The following is a 6,000-nucleotide window of genomic DNA, read 5'->3' on the forward strand; positions in this document are numbered from 1 at the left end:
GAAATCTACAGATTCAATGCAATCCCTATTAAAATACTAACAGCATATTTCACAGATCTAGAACAAATACTCAAAAAATGTATATGGAATCAAAAAAGACCCGAATAGCTGCAACAATCTTGAGGAAGAAAAACAAAGTTAGAGAAATCACAATACCAGATATCAAGTTATACTACAAAGCCACTGTAATAAAAATAGCCTGGTACTGGCACACAAACAGGCATATAGATCAATGGAACAGAACAGAGATCCCAGAAATCGGTCCAAGCCATTACGCTCAATTAATATTTGACAAAGGAGGCAAGAGCACACAATGGAGTCAAGACAGTCTCTTCAATAAATGGTGTTGGGAAAATTGGACAGATACATGCAAAAAAAATGAAATTAGACCACCAACTTACACCATACACAAAAATAAACTCAAAATGGATAAAGGACTTAAATGTAAGTCATAAAACCATAAAAATCCTAAAAGAAACCAGAGGCAGCAAAATCTCAGACATCTCTCACAGCAATATGTTTATGGATACAGCGCCTAGGGCCATGGTCGGCAAACTGCGGCTCACGAGCCACATGCGGCTCTTTGCCCCTTGAGTGTGGCTCTTCCACAAAATACCACAGCCTGGGCAAGTCTATTTTGAAGAAGTGGCATTAGAAGAAGTTTAAGTTTAAAAAATTTGGCTCTCAAAAGAAATTTCAATCGTTGTACTGTTGATATTTGGCTCTGCTGACTAATGAGTTTGCCGACCTACGGCAAAGGACACTAAGTAGAAAATAAACAAATGGGACTACATCAAAATAAAAAGCTTCTGCTCAGCAAAAGAAACCATCAACAAAACAAAAAGGGAGCCCACTGAATTGGAGAATATATTTGGCAATGATAACATCTGATAAAGGGTTAATATCCAAAATATATAAGGAACTCATACAACTTAACAAAAGACAAACAATCCAATTAAAAAATGGGCAAACAACCTAAATAGACACTTCTCCAAAGAGGACATACAGAAGGCCAAGAGACCTATGAAAAAATGCTGAGTCACTGATCATCAGAGAGATGCAAATTAAAACAACAATGAGGTATCGCCTCACACCTGTCAGAATGGCTACCATCAACAAATGACAAGTGCTGGTGAGGATTTGGAGAAAAGGGAACCCTGGTACACTGCTGGTGGAAATGAAACCATTATGGAAAACAGTATGGAGTTTCCTCAAAAATTTAAAAATGGAATTGCCATTTGAACCAGTGATTCCACTTCTAGGAATATATCCTAAAAACCCAAAATACCGATCAGAAAGAATGTATGAACTCCTATGTTCATAGCCGCACAATTTACAACAGCCCAAGTGCCCAAGAGTAGACGAGTGGATAAAAAAGCTGTGGTACATTTACACCATGGAATACTATACAGCAGTAAAAAGAAGGATCTCTTACCTTTTGAGACAGCATGGAGGGACCTGGAGAGTATCACGCTAAGTGAAATAAGTCAGTCAGAGAAAGACAAGCATCACATGATCTCACTCATATGTGGAATCACAGTAACAAAATAAACATGAACAGAGTGAATCCAGAGACATAGAAGCATGGAACAGAGTGTGGAATCTCAGAGGGAAGGTGGGGGAGGGTGGGGGTGGGAGGTAATCAATCAAAGACCCTGTGTGCATCTATGCATGGCCCATGGACACAGACAACGGGGTGGTGAGGACCTGGGGCAGGGGCGGGGAGGGCTGGAGGAGGTCAATGGGGGGGACATATGTAATACTTTCAACAATAATGAATTATTTTTAAAAAATGAATGAAGTACTAACAGTACCCTCAGCCATCCCGGATCTGTCTCCTGCTTCAACAGTGTTTGGACAGAACAGACCCAGGGATGCCTTCTCCCAGCCTCCAACCACCCTCCACAGTCTTTTCCAGTCACCACCTTCGGCACCACCCCCAAGACCAGCCAACACACCTTAACTCCTTATTGCCAAACACACCTTAACTCCTTATTGCTGAACAACCCTGAGCTCCCAAATTCGTCAAATCATTCCCCCAGGTGGAGGCTGCCGTCGACCGCCCAGCCCCCCTGCCTCTGCGGCTCCACACCCACCTCGCTCTGGGCTTCTGTTTCCACCGTGAGGATGTGGCTCTGGAGGGGGGTGCACTCCTTCGGAGAGCGGGCGGAGAAGAAGCTGAGGGCGCTGAGTGTCTCCTAAAGTGCCAACCCAGCGCGGTGGCCGCATTCTCTTCCAGGACGTGCTGCGGCCTCCCAGGAGGAGTGGGCAGAGCTCAGGCCGCCATGCCAGCCGCCCTGGCCTGGAGAGGACCCTGAGCCAGGCCCTGCTGGAGCTGCTGCCCCCTGCCAGCCGCCCTGGCCCTGGAGAGGAACTGACCCAGGCCCTGCTGGAGCTGCTGCTCTGGTTCTACCCACACAGACCCTCAGCCCGTGACTTCCCACAGAACCACTTCCGGGGCGAGGAGGTGAAACTCATCAAGAAGATGGGCCACACCTGACTCACACCCACAGGCTGCTGGCCTCCAGGCTGGGCTGGGCGAGTAGCTCTTCAAAAGGCTCCCCCTCAAGCACGACTAGGAGCCTGTGGAACCTGAGGCCTTTGAGGGGCCCCTGTGCATCCCCTGGTGTCTGGCTTTAACCTAATCCTCTCCCTGAAACTACTGGCCATTCTTTTAACCACCCTGAAGCCCTCTCCCATGCATTGGGCCAAATGAAACAATAAAGCTTTTTGCAGAAAAAAAAAAGACAGAAGGATGATTGTTTTTGTATTGGCCCTTTCAGCTGGCTGTAGACCATTTCGTTGCCCATCTTACCTAATAATAGACAAACATGTAAATTGACCATACCTCCACTATGCCCACAGCCAATCAGAGTGAATATGCAAATTAACCCAACAAAGATGGTGGGTTAATATGCATATGCAGGCATGGAGCGGCCAGGAGGGGCGGGATGCCTGCTATGAGGGGGAGGGAGGACGGCAGAGGGAGCTACAGGAGCAGTGTTCCAGACAGAAGGGAGGACTTGCTGGCTCCCAGGCAGCAGGGAGTGAAGCCAGGGGAAGGAAGGCCTATTCTTGCACAAATATCGTGCAATGGGTCTCTAGTCAAGGAATAAGAGCAGTGATTTTCAAACAAATTGGATTATTTCAAAGCAGGAAATAGAGTGTATATTATGGACCAACACATAGCTACACATAAAACCATATACTGAGTGGCCAGAATATTATGATCTCTGAACACATAATAATCTGGCCACTCAGAATATATATTAGAGGCCCGGTGCATGAATTCGTGCATGGGTGTAGTCTGGCCAGCCAGCCTGGCCAGGGGGAGGGGACATGGGCGGTTGGCCGGCCTGCCTGCTGGTCAAACTCCTGGTAGAGGGGACCATTTGCATATTAGCCTTTTATTATATAAGATATACACTGAGTGGCCAGATTATTATGCATTCAGAGATCCTAATAATCTGGCCACTCAGTGTATAAGTAACTGAATAACAGTTTAAAAGGCTGACATGAACCTTTTATTATTTTTAGCATATGCCATGCATATATTCTATTTTGTATTTTATAGAATTACTCTTTTTCAATTATATATGTACATAATAAAAATTTATAAGTGTATCTATAAGTTATAGAAATACATTTTAATTCTCAGTACTTTAATGTTGTAAAATACAGTATAGTAAATAAATATTCATTTTATAAGGTTTTTTTTCATTTTCCTACACATTTATAACCAACAATGGGAGCATTTTTAACATTTTGACAAAAAATTTCAAAGGTCATTCATGGAACAATCTTAATTTTCCCCATTTATTATTAGTAACCTCTTGCATGGTTTCAGCTTGCATGGCCATTTTTATGGTCCCCTACTACCATGCAAAGTGAGGACTTCCTTTAGAGAAGTGGTTCTCAACCTTCCTAATGCCTCGACCCTTTAATACAGTTCCTCATGTTGTGGTGACCCCCAACCATAAAATTATTTTCGTTGCTACTTCATAACTGTAATTTTGCTACTGTTATGAATCGTAATGTAAATATCTGTGTTTTCCGATGGTCTTAGGCGACCCTGCTAGCGGTTCTCAACCTGTGGGTCGCCCCTCCTGGCCACTCTGTGCCAGCATATGCATATTAACCCACCATCTTTGTTGTGTTAATTTGCATACTCACTCTGATTGGCTGTATTAAAGGGTCGAGGAATTAGGAAGGTTGAGAACCACTGCTTTAGAGTGTCAGATTAGTGATAAGGGATATGGAAATAATGCAGGATGAGGGAATAGGGAGTGATAGACTGTGATGGGAGATTGGACTGTTTATGTCAGTTATCAGGAAATGCCACTCTGGGAAAGAGAAATTTGAGTAGAGGCATAAACTGAGTGAGGAAGCCAGCTATACCCTTGCCCATGGGAAGAGCTTTCCAGACTTGGGGGATAGCAAGACCAAAGGCCATCAGACGGGAACCTGCTTGGCCTGTTTGGAAATAGCAAAAAATGTCAGTATGGCTAGAGTACACTGAGAGAGGGGGAGAGTAGATAGCAAATAAAGATGGAAAGGTAGATGGGGTCTAGATTATGTAGGGTCTTGTTGGCCATGGTATGCACTTTGCATTTTATTGTAAAGTGTGGGAAGCCATTGGAGGGCTAATAGTAATGTCATGTTAGTGCACAAGGCAATTGATTGGTTAGGGATAAGTTCCTTTATAAAGAGAAAAGGAGGAAGTGAAGATATTAAAGATGAACTTCACCTACTTCATAATTTGTGTAATGGTGAGTCTTGGCTTGAAAATGAAGACAGGATATAAGACTTCCACAGACCAGGACTTATTCACAGTTTTATTGACCATCTTCTATATACCAAGGAGGTCTCTCAACTCCCTCAGTCTCACTAAGAGACTCCTGCAATTTTCTCAAGAACCTTTCAGGACAAGACACTTCTCACCCAGACGTGGAAGACTGAGGGTTCCTTATTAGGAAAGCCCGCAGTGAACATGAGTGCTCCTGACTTTCAAGAGAAGCAGCGGCCAGATTTTTCCACACACCAAGCCAGGTTCACAAACCCACAAGCCCACGGGTCAGGCAGGGAGTACAAATAAGTGAAGTTGGCCCAGAGAGCCTGGTATATTTACCTAAAGAGGATAGCCACTAGCAACTCCTGCTAGCTATCACCATGAGGAAATATGGCCCTGAGAGACCAGATCCTCAAGAGAAGCAGGAAATCCAGATTATAATCTTGGTTTTTTAGTAATGGCAAGTAATTTAAAATAGATAACACATGCCCAAACCGGTTTGGCTCAGTGGATAGAGCGTCGGCCTGCGTACTCAAGGGTCCCAGGTTCGATTCCGGTCAAGGGCATGTACCTTGGTTGCGGGCACATCCCCAGTAGGGGGTGTGCAAGAGGCAGCTGATTGATGTTTCTCTCTCATCGATGTTTCTAACTCTCTATCCCTCTCCCTTCCTCTCTGTAAAAAATCAATAAGATATATTTTTAAAAAATAATAAAATAAAATAAAATAGATAACACATCATGTAGGCTATATAAAAATGTGTCTGTGCGCCTTATATTGTTATTTCTGACCTTAAAGAACCCTGCCCCTCAAAGATCCCCGTATCATTTCCTAAGAATATTCATGCAGAGAATCAGAACTGTTATCTTTCTCCCACCCATATGCCTTCCTGAAAGGAGTTACACTTAATTGAAAATCTCAATGTCTTGGAGACTTTCGGTAACCTTTTAATTCCAAGTTTAATGTACCTTGAACACTTAAAAAAAGCCTTCTTAAAACTCATAGATTTGGTAGAAAACTCTGCATTGGGTAGACATTGTCTTTAGCATCTAAGTATATGTTGTTTTTTCCAACATGCCAAACCCTTAAAAGATATGCTATCTTCCTTAAGCACCTTAATACAAAGAACGAGAAACATCATTAATATTGATTTACAAGGCAGGAATTCACACACACACAAAAAAATCTTACAACTGCTGCGTTCTTACTGTAC

This window comes from Cnephaeus nilssonii (assembly GCF_951640355.1).
Source record: "Cnephaeus nilssonii genome assembly, chromosome: X".
Classification (NCBI taxonomy): Eukaryota; Metazoa; Chordata; class Mammalia; order Chiroptera; family Vespertilionidae; genus Cnephaeus; species Cnephaeus nilssonii.